This window comes from Narcine bancroftii, chromosome 14, assembly GCF_036971445.1.
Source record: "Narcine bancroftii isolate sNarBan1 chromosome 14, sNarBan1.hap1, whole genome shotgun sequence".
In the NCBI taxonomy this organism is placed as follows: domain Eukaryota; kingdom Metazoa; phylum Chordata; class Chondrichthyes; order Torpediniformes; family Narcinidae; genus Narcine; species Narcine bancroftii.
This window is the reverse complement of record NC_091482.1, coordinates 38801630-38817178: the sequence shown is the minus strand read 5'-3', so window position 1 is coordinate 38817178 and position 15549 is coordinate 38801630. Positions and strand designations below refer to the sequence as shown.

General features: G+C 42.8%; 1 long non-coding RNA gene across 1 annotated transcript in view; it reads left to right on the top strand.

Annotated features, from left to right (window-relative positions):
* Nucleotides 1-2442, top strand: part of LOC138749980 (uncharacterized) — a 250978-nt gene extending 248536 nt beyond the window's left edge. Inside the window, exon 5 of the long non-coding RNA XR_011348987.1 lies at nucleotides 2356-2442. This is a non-coding gene — a long non-coding RNA (uncharacterized lncRNA). The remainder of the gene's footprint in view (nucleotides 1-2355) is intronic.
* Nucleotides 2443-15549: the final 13107 nt, after the last annotated feature.

Here is a 15549-nt window from a genome sequence, read left to right as displayed (position 1 = left end):
TAAAGTTGAACCTTTTATGCAGTGATTTTCAAACTTTTTCTTCCCACTCACCACAATATTGTATATACTGAGACCTTAAAGTAATGGTTCTCACATCCCACTTCGCCATAGATTAGTAAGGGATTCTAAAAGTAGTACATGACTGGGAAGGTTGAGAATCACTGCTCTGGACCTAATAGTTACCAAAATAGTTGTGGCCCATTTCCTTTGGTGTTATGAAACCGTGCATGTCACGAGTCAATGAGGGATGATTAAAACTTTCTTTCCACCCACAAACCATCTGAAGCAATCCCTTATTAATCGCAGAGCACCAATGGCAGAAAGGATTACTTAAAGTGGGATGTGAGTGGAAAGAAATGTTGAGACCTAATGTTTTATTGTCTTAATTCCTTTCTAAAACCAAATAACTGAAATATTTACTTGCAAATTTTTTTGACACAGAATTAAACATCAAAAAGAATCTGTTCAAATAGCTGATCTATATCAACCAGTGCATAGAATAGAGGAGTTGGGAAATGATGTTGAGACTGTAGAAGGCCAAATTTAGAGTACTGTGTGCAGTTCTGGTCACCAAATTATAAGAAGGATATCAACAAAATAGAGAGGGTGTAGAGAAGATTTACGTCAATGTTACCTGGGTTTCAGCATCTCGATTACAAAGAAAGATTGAGCAAATTAGGTCTTTATTCTTTGAATCATAGAAAGTTGAGAGGGGATTTGATAGAGGTATTTAAGATGACGAGAAGGATAGATAGAATTGATGTGGATAGGCTTTTTCCATTGTGAGTGGGATAGATTAAAACAAGAGGTTTTGAGTTCAAAGGCAAAAGTTCAGAAGTAACATGAGGGGGAATCTCTTTACTCAAAGAGTGGCGGCTGAGTGGAATGAGCTTCCGGGAGAAATAGTGGTGGCAGGGTCCATTTTGTCTTTTAAGGGAAAATTGGATTGGTATATGGATGGGAGGGGAATGCAAATAGGTGGGACTAGATGAGAGTATTTAGTTCAGTGTGGACGAGAAGGGCCAAATGACCTGTTTCTGTGCTGTGATTGTTATATGGTTAAAATGTGTGGCAGTAACTTGGAAGTCCAATGTGTATTTGGGAATGGGTCGTTGTATCCACCTTGAAATAATTACATATAATTGATGGAACAAATTTGAATTTTCTTTTTTAAAAAATTTGGGAACCGTATTTACCAAGTGTAGGAATTAAGTTGTAATCACCCAACCTGAACCTTCTGACTCCTAAAATCGAGAAAGTTAAGACGTTAGAATTTATTTGAGAGTTTTGCTCAATTTTTACCAGATGTTTTCTTTTTTCTTTTCTATTGGGTAGTGGGGAGGTGGGGTTTTTTTTTAAAATCATTTTGCATTAATGTTAACTTATTTTCAAGTAAGAAATTTATGTTTTTAATGCATATGTGAAATTAAATAAAAAATTTTTAAGGATGATGTAAATGAAGAACTGTTTCAGGAAATGGGGATTTTCCGCTACTCCCATTAACCCCAGGCAGCAGGAATGTGTGAATGAAAAACTAAACTGGCCAGATTGACTGAGGAAACACGGCTAGAGTTACCCAAAAAGTGCTCCCCTATCATTGATTTAATGCAGGTGACACTGAGGATTGTTGGGGCAGAGATGGTCCATGGACAGCCAATATGGACAGCTTGGGGAACAAAGCCCACAATGCCATTTTGGATGGATTACCTGATGAGAAACAAATATTAGAGAGAGAGACACACACAGACAAACACGCACACAGACAAACACATGCTCAGAGACCCACACATTCGCGCTACCGGCGCAGGTGCGCCCCGGCGCAGGTGCGCCCCGGCGCAGGCGCGCCCCAGCGCAGGCGCGCCCCAGCGCAGGAGCGCATGCTCAGAGACGCACACACCTACACTAATAGACCCACACACACACCCACACTCAGAGACCTACACAGAGACCCATACACACACTCGGTGACCCACACACACACACACACACACACACACACAGAGACAGACCCGCACACATAGACCCACACACACGTACACATAGACCAACACACACACACACACACATGCTCAGAGATACACACGCTCAGAGACCCACACACACACAGACACACACAGTCAATCATAGGATCTGCTTTGGTGTTGTTCAGCTGTGAAACTAGTGGCCATTTGGAGAATGCGTCTGCAGCGTTTAGGAAAGTCTCACCCATGAGTAGTCCAGCGAAGTCTACATGAATCTAATGCGAGGGTTTGGATGGTCATTATCATAGGTTAGCTTTGGCTTGTGCCATTTTTGGCTGCATTGTCTGACATACTTCACATTCTCTTACTGTTGTTTCAATGTCTCTGTCGATAGAGCACCACCAGACATGCATCCAGGCCAGTGCCTTCATTCGACCCATTCCCGGATGGTTGTGGTGGTCGGAGTGGATCAGCACCTAATTTGTTGTCATTAGTATTTCCTTTAGTTGATTGACTTTTTTATTTCTGTGTTCCAATACCACGTTTGATCTTTCTTGAGTAATTGGTTCAGCGGGATGCATAGGGTAGACATATTAGGGATATGTTTTTGGTAGTGATTAACAAGTGCTAGGAAAGACTGTAAATCCGATTTGTTAGTTGGGTACGGGGCCTTGTGAACGGCTTCTGTTCCTGCTGGATTCATTGTCGATTTTAAACCCAAGATGTGTTACTGAGAGGCGCGTAAAGGCATAGTTGTCCTTTCGTAACCCTGTTGTAGTCTGGTTAAAACCTTTTCAAGGTTTTGTAAGTATCCACTGTCGTTTGGCCCGTGATGATGACATCATCTAGGTAACGCCCAACTGAGAGTCCATGTCGTGATGGGGCCATGGTTGCTTGAAAAATCTCTGGTACTGCTGAAATTCTGTAAGAATTGCAGTTATAGGAGAAGAGTCCCAGATGGGACTGATTGTCACATATTCCCTGGAGTTTTCTTCTCCAATTCTATCTGCTGATAGGCTTAGGACAAATCTAGTTTTGTGAATTTTTGACCTCTGTTGAGTGTTTGGAAGAATTCTTCTGCCTTGGGCATTGGGTGTTCGGGTACTTTGAGTGATGGGTTGATGGTGACTTTGTAATCGCTGCAAATTTGAATCTCCCCGTTTACTTTTCGTACGGGTATGATGGGCGCTGCCCAATCGCTGTATTATATTGGTTCTAATGTGACTTCATACTTTTAGTCGGTTTAATTCAGCCTCAATTTTCCCTTTCATAGCAAATGGGACTATTCTGGCTTTTTAAAAAAATTTTTATTTTTCACACCATAAACCACATTGACCAAGATACATACATTTTCCTTTTCAAATATATACAGTGTCATTTTCTCCCCCCCCATCCCACCCTACCTACCTCCCCCCCCCCATTCATTTAAAGTACAGAATCTAAGATACATTAAACCAGTCAAAAAATGTTGTCATTCAATAAAAATAAACAAGAAATTCCACTGAGTCAATTCTTTTCATTTCCTTCTCCTTTCGTTATTTTAGGTGGTAGATGTCCCCGGTAGGTTTTCTCGATTGTGTTTCATGTCTGGCTCCCATATTTGTTCAAATATTTCAATATTATTTCTTAAATTATATGTTATTTTTTCTAATGGAATACATTTATTCATTTCTATATACCATTGTTGTATTCTCAAATTATCTTCTAATTTCTAGGTTGACATAATCCATTTTTTTGCTACGGCTAGAGCTATCATAACAAATCATTTTTGTGCACCATCCAAATCAAGTCCAAATTCTTTGTTTTTTATGTTACTTAGGAGGAAGATCTCTGGGTTTTTTGGTATATTGTTTTCTGTAATTTTATTTAATATCTGGTTTAGATCTTCCCAAAATTTTTCCACTTTCTCACATATCATTGCATGAATTGTTGTTCCCATTTCTTTTTTACAACAAAAACATCTGTCAAATACCATTTATTTAACTTTTGAGGTGTAATGTATAGCCTGTGTATCCAGTTATATTGTATCATACGTAACCTCGTGTTTATTGTATTTCTCATAGTTCCAGAGCATAACTTCTCCCATGTTTCCTTCTTTATCTTTATGTTTAAATCTTGTTCCCATTTTTGTTTAGTTTTACCATTTGTTTCCTCATTCTCCCTTTCTTGCAGTTTAATATACATATTTGTTATAAATTTTTTGATTATCATTTTATCTGTAATCACATATTCAAAATTACTTCCTTCTGGTAAACTCAGACTGCTTCCCAATTTGTCATTCAGGTAGGATCTCAGTTGGTAGTATGCCAACACTGTATCTTGAGTTATATTACATTTATCCTTCATTTGTTCAAAGGATAGTAATTTATTTCCTGAAAAATAATTTTCTATTCTTTTGATCCTTTTTTCTCCCATTCTTTAAAGGAAAGGTTATCTATTGTAAAAGGGATTAACTGATTTTGCATCAGTAGGGACTGTTCTGGCTTTAAAGAATTTTGGTTCTGCATTATCTTTTAATTGCACCTTTGATTTTCCCCAATTCTTGGAAAACCACTGCGTGGTTGCTAAGGATTTGTTCGAATTCTGGCTGGGAGGTGTCCGTGTGGTTTACATTTAGTATTGAACCGATTTCCAGCCAGTCTAGGGAAATGTATTGTAGGCAGTTTCTTCTGAAGAGTGCTGGTCCCTGGCTATTTATGATGTAGAGAGACAGTGTTTTTGGTTGGTGTTGCTTGTTTTGTACTTGGACGGTACATTTTCCAAACACTGATTCTGTCTCCTGTAACTGATTTATTTGAGTTGTTTTCACCAGGAGTTGTGGAAGCAAACGTTCCTTGATGTGTAACGGCATTAAGGACACCACTGCCCCCGAGTCTCACTCCATCTTCAGGGGTTGTCTGTTTATTTTTAGCTATATAAAGATTGCTGTGTCTCCTCTGTTTATTCCTCGGATGTGTAATATGTCAGGAGCTGAAATTTCAGGGGCCTGAGTGCTCCGCCACTCAAGGTCAGCTGTTGGGCTGTTATCATCTTTGTTGTTAGGTTGCCTCGCTCTCTCTGCAATTGTTTTGTCTTTAGCTGCCTGTTTATTTGCAGGCCACCTGCACTTTAGAAGCAGACATTTAGCTTTGATATGTCCTTCTATTTTGCCACAGTTGCATTTAGAATTTTTGAAGTAACAGTTTTCTGGTCGGTGGTTGTATTTCCCGCAACGGGAGCATGGATGGTGGGAAGACCTCCCGTCCAGTGGAGCACCACCGGGAAGCGGCGCCGTTCCCAGGCAACGCGTGATGCCAACCGCTGGTTTCTCCTCGGAAGGGAAGGGGGGCCCGTACCATCTTGTATCGGATGACTGGGGTGGCGATTCGGCCCATCTAAAATGGCCTGCTGCAGTGACTTTAAGGTGATTGGGGAAAGGTTGAGGGGAACATTAGGGGGAATATCTTCATTCAGAGAGGGTGCGAGTACTGAACGAGCTTCCATCTGACATGGTAAATGCAGACTCACTCTTAAGTTTTTAGATTAAATTGCATAGATACAAGGATGGGAGGACTATGGAATGGGTGAAGGTCAGTGGGACCAGCAGAATGAGGTTTTTGGCACAGTCTAGGAGGGTCGAATGGGGTATTTCTGGTGCTGTAGTGTTCTTATAGTTCTAATTAATGCCAAGACATTTTGCCCACTAACAATACATCCACACGGACAGACCCCAGACTGAATCTTTATATTTAAACACACACCACAGTAATTGGCCTAAATGAGCCTATGCCACACAAACACTCCAGTTAACCTGCAAACCACACACCCCCCCCACCCACACACATTTTGAAGGGTGGGAGAAAACCAATATTGATGTGTGGAGAACATACAAACTCCTTGCAGACAGTCCTAGATTTGAACATGACATGACCATTGTACCAACTGTTACATAAATATTCCCAAACCAATGCCCAAAGGCACTGGGAAAGCAAACAGATCCCATTAAACCAATATATTTCAGAGTGTGAACAGCTGTTCAACAACTAGGAACAAAGAAAACACTAGTTTGCTTTATTAAAGTATTTAGCTGTCCCAGGACTGACCATTAACAAAAAGTACAGTCTTTTACACCAAGAACTCAATTGAAAAAAAACTCCCCTGTTTTAGCCCCATGACCTGCTGATACCTGATAAACAGCTGCCATTTTTTCATGGATGCTGTGTTGCTGTTGGCCAGAACTAGGAAGTTTGGAGACAGCCCTTATTTGAATGTCCAGCAACGGATTTCACACGTGAAGTTACAACAGTGAGATCGGCCAATTAATTCTTATCCACATTCCAGCGAAGGCCAGTCTCCTGTCTCCACAGTTGTGGCCAATAATGAAGCCACATCAATGAAGGGATGGGAGGCTGTTTATCAGGTGACAGAATTTCATGGGCTTAAAACAGTGGAGAATTTCTCCAGTTGTGATATTCAGATTAAGGCTGAAATGACATGATGCTGGAACCAGAGAAAGGTAGGTGGAGTCTGGGTTTTATTGTTGGTTGTTTTCCTGGGCTTGTTCTTTGAGTTGCTGTGAATGGCATCTGGTGTTAGTGAGAGCTATTGTACATTGGTGGCTGTGATAAATTCTTGAACAATGTGGCCAATTGTTATGCAGCCAGAGAAAGATGTTGGTTTAATTTGTTCTGTTCTGTTTCCTCTACTGGGTAACTTTAGGTCTTGGCTTGGGGTGATGGCTTAGGAATATTTGTGGTCAATCCTGTCTCTGGTTTTGGATGTGGAGTATGGGCTGTTAATGGTTTGGGTAGGGGACTGCACTGGCAGACCCTGACTGAGGGAATTCTCTTTTCTTAGTGTAAGAAGTACTTTGTTTAGTTTCTGCTCATGTAAATCTGTCAGCCTTGTGACTAACTGAAGTGACTTTGTGTAATGTTGCCCTTTATTACCTGGTAATCAATAGAATTTTGATCTTGACATGTTTAGCAGAATTTTCTGAAAGTAACATTGACCCAGGTTCAAGTCTGTAGCCGTGTAAGGAGTTTGAGTGTTTTCTCTTGCCCTTCACAATGTGGGAAGTGAAGGTGAATTGGTGTGGCTTATGACCTGTTACTGTTCTGTAAATCCACATTTAAAGTTTTTGTCTGTGTGGATCTACAGTTAAGGAGTGAAATGTCCTGATGTCAATTCTTCTCTGTTCAAACGTAGTAAGTCAACAAATTCTGTAAGGATGCAAATGCTGGAGAAGTTCAGCAGGTCAAGCGGTGAACTTTATATAGTACAGATACTCGACCTGCGGCTCAAGTCTGAAATGTTGCTTGTTGCTTGTGTATCTCTCTGAATACTGTCTGGAAGATCCAAACCAGGGTCTCCAATCAGAATTGGGTGGGTAGTTCTGTGCATTACGGTCCTATCGATACAACATTTAAAAATCCTTAGTTTGAAAAGAGAAAACATGAGGTGGAGCCAATAGATTCGTCTATGTATTAAATCTTTAACTTTATACCTGCAGTACAATAACAGGCCCTTCCACACCATGAACCTGTGCTGCCCAAATCCTCCATAGAACCTTAAAAAAAACTACAGCAGGGAAATGAATGGGCCCTTAGTCTGTGCTGAACTATTATTCTACCCTGTGCCACTGACCTGCACCCAGTCCATAGCCCTCCGAACCCCTCCCAAGCAGTTCAGTCCTGGGCACACGAGAGGCCGTGACCAGGGGATAATTCGATGCAGTTGTTAGAAATAGAAGTACCTTAACAGAAATTGCTCGAGACAAAAATTGAGAACAAAGAAAATTTATTTTACAACAATGCAAAGTTGGATGCTTCCCCTTACCCTGGGAATACACACATACACTGGGGCTCACCCAACTTTTATACAGTGAATTTCAGTATAGGAATACCCTCCCCCTTACATTCTTCTGCCTCCTGGATGGGTTTGGCATTAGGCAATCCTTCCTGCCTACATGCAGTTTCTGTGAACTTGGAGGACCAGGGGTATCCTGTCGATGTCTTCTCATGTCATTATCCCCATTGTCCTTATTCACAACCTTGCCCTTGTCCCCATTCACACCTTTCCAACTCTCAGAGCTGCAGTCTCTTCATATGCAGAGTTCGCTAATCCTGTCTAGGGTTTACTAATTTAATATGCATAACTTGATAAATCTGTATAAGGCTTACTAATTATATATGTAGAACTTGGTACTTCTGTCTAGGGCTAGGAGACCCTTATCTCACCCAGACTACCTCTACTTCCTACATTCTATTTTTCCTTGCCTCTCCTTATCTTGTTCATAGGGTGGGCTCACTGATCCTGTCGAAAGGACTAGAAGGTTCTTATCTTACATAGGCTGACTCTGCTTCCTGCATCCTAATTTCCATGCTTAGCCTGTTCATACTGGTTTAATCCATCACTCCATGTGTCTGTACTAGTTTCCCCATCTTTCATATTTTCATGTCAAGTTTACTCATCTCTCACAATCCTCACTTCTCTTTTAGATCAGTGATACTGATCTCTCAAAAAGATCAGTGTTACTGACATCTCACAATCCTCACTTCTCTTTTAGATCAGTGTCACTGATCTGTCAAATTAACTGTGCGATTGGCAAAGTTGGTCTTTCTCCCAGCGGGTCAATAAACAAATTGCAGTGTCATAAGCATCCATTTGGGAAACACACACCCCTTGGGTTATAGAAATAGGGGTCCGCAAAATCATGAAATGAATATCAGCCTTTAGATAGGGGAGCACCACACTGACCAGAATAGTGAGTCCTGCTGCTATAAGGGCTGCGAGTATCAGGCTCCAGTTCTCAGTAAAATGTCTAGTCCATCCCACATCAGTCCAAGGTTGCCAAGTCTGAGCATGGGCATGGGCAGATTCTTGTCGAAGTCCTGAAGCAGTGACTTAAACCGCCTGACTGTTGTAAGCATTGTCAGTACTGAGTCTCGCACAGACGCTGCCTCCAGCAGCCAACGAGCAATAGAGAGCCAGGCGGTTTTGTTGAATCGTTGCTAGTAGCTGCCGCCTTTCTTCAACCCCTACATTAAGGGCCATCGCCGTCCGTTCGGCGACGATCTCCAAAGCCACCTGGAGTCTGAACAAACGATTTAAATGCCCAGCAACTTTAGTATTCTGGAGCTGTTTATTTCGTTTACCATTGGGACTCCCCTTAAAGTAGTGGTATTTAAGAATTGAAATGGCTGTGTAACCCAAAGGATGCTCTACAATAGCACAGGTAGGGGAGGGGTGTTTCTTGTAACTTAATCTGTGAGTTGTAGCCTGCCTGCGAACATTAGCATATGTATCAACTCTCTCTCTGCCACATGTACAATCCTGACAATTATCCTGCCTGCCTTTGTGCCCACATCTGCTTTGTGCTAAACGTTTAAAACTGATCTTGTTAATATCTGCAGAGTCCAAAATACCATTAAAATCATCATATTGAGAGGTGTTCTGTTCCCCTGGTCCACATTTGAAATCTATATCTATGCCCCGTCTACATTCTCAAGTAAAATACTGGCCATCTATGCTGCCCCTATTCCAGGAGGACTTAATACATTTTGAATACTTCAGTGATGTCCCAGAATTTGGGAGGCAACAACTAAACAGTACAATGAATAATAAAAACAACATTACAAGATTTTTTCCCGGCTAGTGTAACTTTCAAGTCAGGATGAAGGACTGCATGCCAGGTGGAGGGTGGATTTTCAAGATCTGTAGTCTGTGGTTCAGCAGCTCGTTTGATTCGTTGGATGTGGCTCCAACCCTTTTCTTTTGTTCATACAGGGGTGTCTGTAATCAAAAGTATACAGTAGGGGCCATCCCAGACAGGTTTTAGTTGTTTATCTTGCCAAGCTTTAACAAATACCCAATCACCAGGTTTAATAGAATGAATAGGATACTCCAGTGGGTGAGTTTGAGCTAGTAAACCCTTCTGAGCTGCCAGTCTATGCCCAGTCTTTTACAAACCCCCTGGAGTACCCGAGAAGTAAAGTGTGTGCACCGATCCGAGTCAATGGTCTGGATCATCCCATACCGTGGAATCACAGAATCCAGCAGTACTCTGATAATGGTGCTAGCACGATCATTCGGGGTCGGGAAAGCCTCAACCCATCGCGTGAAATGATCTACCATCACCAACAGGTACTTGTGAACACCTATCTTGGGTAACTCTGTGAAATCCACTTGTATCCGTTGGAAAGGGTGTACAGCGATATCGCGACGGCTAGGCATTACCTGGCGCATGACTTTCTCATTAATTTTCTGACAAATTGGACACCCCTGAGTACTCTGCTTGGCTACAGTGTATACGCCCGAACAATGAAAGGAGCGTACAAAAGTGTCGACAAGTGCCTGGGCTCCCCAGTTGGTGGAGCTGATCAAAAATTTGCTGTGCCAATGCTTTGTTCAGCACTTGGCGTCCTTCGGCTGTCCACCACAACCCATCACTAGTTTGATGCATCCCCTGATCCCTCATATAAACCTCCTCTTCTCATGAAAAGATGGGAGTCTTTTTAAGCTCCTGTGGGATGGGGAGTAACTGCTGCATGTCCACTTTCGCAGTGAGCACAGCCTGTTTAGCAGCTGCATCTGCCTGTCTGTTGCCCTGTGCTTCAGGGCTGTCACCAGTTTGATGGCCCCATACATGAACCACAGCTATTTCTTCAGGTAACGTCAGAGCCTCCAAGGATTGGACAATTAGGTTCTCAAGCATCAATTCCTGTCCTTTTCCCGTTATCATTCCCCGCTCCTTCCAGATTTTCCCAAAGGTGTGCACGACCCCAAAAGTGTATTTTGAATCTGCGTAGATTGTGCCCACCTTATTTTCCAGACCTTGGAGAGCTCGACAGAGGACATATAATTCGCAAGACTGGGCTGACCAGTGACCGGGAAGGCGACCGGCTTCAATAACTACCCCCTCTTTCCCATCCACTATACTATATCCGCTATAGCGAGTGCCATCAATACAGCGGGAAGAGCCATCAATAAACCATCGTTCTCTCTCCTGTAAAGGCTCATCACTTAAATCCTCTCTAATCTTAGTCTGCAGGTCTATCACCTCCAAACATATATGCTCTAACTCATTGATGGTGTTGGCAGAGCTTGGAGAGACTAAAAAGGCTGCTGGATTATGTTCTCTACTTGTAGTCAAAGTCAGATCATCCCTATCCATCAAGATCGCTTCGTATTTGAAAATTACACCATTAGCCATAACGATTCGGCGAGTGATATTAACTGTATTCTGAAATGAATTTATTTTAAAAATAGCCGAGTGGGAATAAGACATGTCTTTGTCACTGCAGACGGCAACGAATTTAACGATTATATAACGTCGCTATTGTAGTTTAAACATTAAATGCCTTGCACCACAGCCCATAGGAGCTGGCCTTATTTAAAACAATCTGTAAAAACCGGCACTGAAAACTTTCAAAATATGTACTTATGAGGTTTGCACACACAATCATTTAAGTACAGTCTCGTTTCTATTATATTCCACTTAGAGTTCTACTACATGAATCCTGGAGCTTGTGGGGTCATTATTGAATCAAGAAATATTGGTGCCCTGCCAATCTCATTCTAACATGCCAATTTCTCCAGTTCTTAAGTCAAGATGTACTGATAGCATCTGGTACAAGATCTGTGAGCTATTAATGATATTGTTATGCCTATGCACCCAATTGTTCTGAACTATGCCACTAATTAAATCATATTCCAGAACTAAATTACAGTGGCAATACAGAGAAATTGTGCTGAGGCATGAGTTTCACTCCAGAGGAAAATGCACCAGAGAAATCAATTATTAACTTATTGGATTTCCCCAGAGGTTTCTTTATTCTCCATAGGTGGGCGATCTTTAAGCTCACAGACCTTGACTGCTGAATGTGTACTAAATCTTTTGAGAGGGCTCCATACCTCTAACTGCAAGAGAGGAGCCTGGAGCCTCAGTTTCAAGTGAACAGCATACAATTCATTAGTGCCACAACGTACTTAAAGGGACATGCACACTCCCCCTTCAACTGGCTGATCCAGCCACTTTACACATCAGATCCTTTATCTCACATACACTTAAAATTAAGACGTATAGAACTCACCCTATTTGCGCAAACATTTCTCCCTGCAAATGTTATAACATCACTCAACTCTCAGGTACTCCCTGTGCAAAATCACATTTGAATACAATTTATTTCATAAATTGGAATTAACTGGTAGTTAAATTCGCTCATTCTACAGTATTGATAAACGATCATTTATGACATTTAAATTTTAGCATGAATTTTAATCAATATTGGTCAGTGACTGAAGTGAGAAGTCGTGATTTATGAAATTATCTCTGGTCTCTACTCTCCCACTCCCGGCACTTCTCCCAACGTCCAGGAGCTGGCACACAGTCCCTACCTTTTCCTTGCTGCCTCTCCACAGCTCCCTTAAATGCCTGAATTAAAATCTTAGCCTTTCCCTTCTGCTTATCCTCAGATCTCTTTGCGCAATTTGTAGAAGCTGGGTTATTCCCTGCTCATGCCAATTCTCAGTTTTCTGTAATTTCCTCCTTATGTCTGGGGCTGAATTTGTAATGAAACTCGTTAATACTAATTGTTCCCCTGCTGGGGATTCTATATCCAGACCCCCATATTGCTGTATTCAAAAATGCCGAGGGGGTCTCCTCGGGTCCCTGAGGAACTTCGAATGCCTTTTTAAAGTTTTGTCCCTTCGGAACAGATTCCCTGATTCCTTTAATCAGATTAACCCTATACTCTTCCATTAATACCCGACCATCATTGGTATTTTTATCCCAATTAGGTCTAGCCAAGGGGAATTTAGCTTCTCCAGGTACCGCATCTGGTCCCCCTTGGTGATCCCGATCCCAGACTCTAATCCCTGCCTGGCGAATCATTTCACACTCATCCAGGGTAAACAGAGTCCTAAATATAGCCGTTAATTCATCCCATGTATATATATTCGGTCCCAACAATTGACCCAATTGTTCAGCGCATCCCTGGGGATCCGCTATCAGGGAAATCATTTCCCTCTTAAAATTACGCACCACCATACTGGTCAAGGGCACATTTACAAAACCGAGACCCCCTCCCACGGGAACCTCCCGTAGGGGTCTCATCCTGCTAACTTCTAGCTTATTATTTCTGAAATCCTGCTCTTCGGAAACTGACTCACATTGTCCTGCCCTTTCTTCCTGGAGGTTCTCATTCTGCTCAAAACTACCATTGCCTCTGTCTCTCGTCGACCGTGGAGGCAATCTAATACTTTGCGAACGGGTCATCATACCACCCCTATTCTCTTGAGGAAGGGAATGTAACACATCCCATCCTTGTGTTCCAGGTACAAGAGGTTCCTCATCTCTCTTGTCCTCACTTCTCTTTTCTTTCAGGACCAGTTCGTCAACCGATCCTCTGAGCCAGCAGGCTGCCTATTCCCTGCTTTCAATGTTATCCCTTTGATTCTTATACAGCCAGATGTTCAGTTCCTGACACATCCAGTCATCCTCGGATCCGAGCCTCGGCCAATATACCGAGCTCCCTTTAATAGGGGTTTTAACCCATTCCAGACAACAGTACTTAATCATGACAATTTTGTCTTTTCCCCGGGTTCTCCCCGAACCCCAGTCAGATAACATTACTCCTAACGGACTCTGGTTATCTGATCATCCAATCCTTCACTAGGATTCTCTTTCTTACTGCCCATACCTCCCATACTGACAGGTATAAAAATTTCTCTTGCCAGATCCAGTAGCTACTCTTATCGCGCTTCCTTATTGTTCTCCCGTCGTTTGTTCTCAATGCCTCTTCTCGGATATCACTCGCTTCTTCCACTGACCAGCCACCCGTTGTCCGTGAGTCCAGCTGAATCAGCTGGGGTGCACCTACTCTCGTCGTTGGGCACTCTGTCAGTGGAGGGAGTGGGATCCCGGATGACCCCCCATTTGTTAGAAATAGAAGTACCTTAACAGAAATTGCTCGAGACAAAAATTGAGAACAAAGAACATTTATTTTACAACAATGCAAAGTTGGATGCTTCCCCTTACCCTGGGAATACACACATACACTGGGGCTCACCCAACTTTTATACAGTGAATTTCAGTATAGGAATACCCTCCCCCTTACATTCTTCTGCCTCCTGGATGGGTTTGGCATTAGGCAATCCTTCCTGCCTACATGCAGTTTCTGTGAACTTGGAGGACCAGGGGTATCCTGTCGGTGTCTCATCATGTCATTATCCTCATTGTCCTTATTCACAACCAACCTTGCCCTTATCCCCATTCACACCTTTCCGACTCTCAGAGCTACAGTCTCTTCAAATGCAGAGTTCGCTAATCCTGTCTAGGGTTTACTAATTTAATATGCATAACTTGATAAATCTGTGTAAGGCTTACTAATTATATATGTAGAACTTGGTACTTCTGTCTAGGGCTAGGAGACCCTTATCTCACCCAGACTACCTTTACTTCCTACATTCTATTATTCCTTGCCTCTCCTTATATTGTTCATACGGTGGGCTCACTGATCCTGTCGAAAGGACTAGAAGGTTCTTATCTTACATAGGCTGACTCTGCTTCCTGCATCCTAATTTCCATGCTTAGCTTGTTCATACTGGTTTAATCCATCACTCCATGTGTCTGTACTAGTTTCCCCATCTTTCATATTTTCATGTCAAGTTTACTCATCTCTCACACAGTTACATCCGGGGCTCACGAGAGGCCGTGACCAGGGGATAAATCAGTGCAGTTCTGTCCGGGGCTCACGAGAGGCCGTGACCAGGGGATAAAGCAATGCAGTCCAGTCCCAGGTGCACAACCGGGTGAGACCAGGGGATAAAGCAATGCAGTCCTGTCCCGGGTGCAGGAGAGGGTGTGACTATGGGATAAATCAGTGCATTTCAGTGGAGGAGAGGGTGTGACTATGGGATAAATCAGTGCATTTCAGTCCCGAGCGCACGAGAGTGTGAGACCAGTCGATAAACCAATGAGGTCATGTCCCGGTTGACAAGAGGTAGTGGACGGGGGATGAATCAAGGCAGTCCTGTCCCGGGTGCACAAGAGTAGGTGACCAGGGGATAAATCAATGGAGTCCGGTCCCGGGGTTTTGAGAGGGTGAAACCAGGGGATAAATCCTTGCATTCTGGTCCCACGTGCACAGGAGGGAGTTTTCCGGGTATAAATCAATGAAATCCTGTTCTGGCAGTAGGAGACCAGGGAATAAATCAATGCAGTTCATACCCAGGCGTACAACAGGGTGAGACCAGGGGATAAATCAATGCAGTTCTGTTCTGGCAGCATAAGAGTAAACTAATACAGATCTGTACTGGGCGCACGAGAATAGGTGATGAGGGGATCAAGCAATGCAATCCTGTCCAGGGAGCACAAGAGTAGGTCACCATGGGATAACTCAATGCAGTAATAACCAGAGCGCACGAGAGCATGGGACCAGTGGATAAATGATTGTAGTCCTATCACGGCGCATGAGAGGAGATGACCAGGGGATAAATCAGGGCAGTTCTGTCTGGGGTGCACGAGAGGCCGTGACCAGGGGATAAATCAGTGCAGTTCCTTCTGAGGTGCACGATAGGCCGTGACCAGGGGATAAATCAAGGCAGT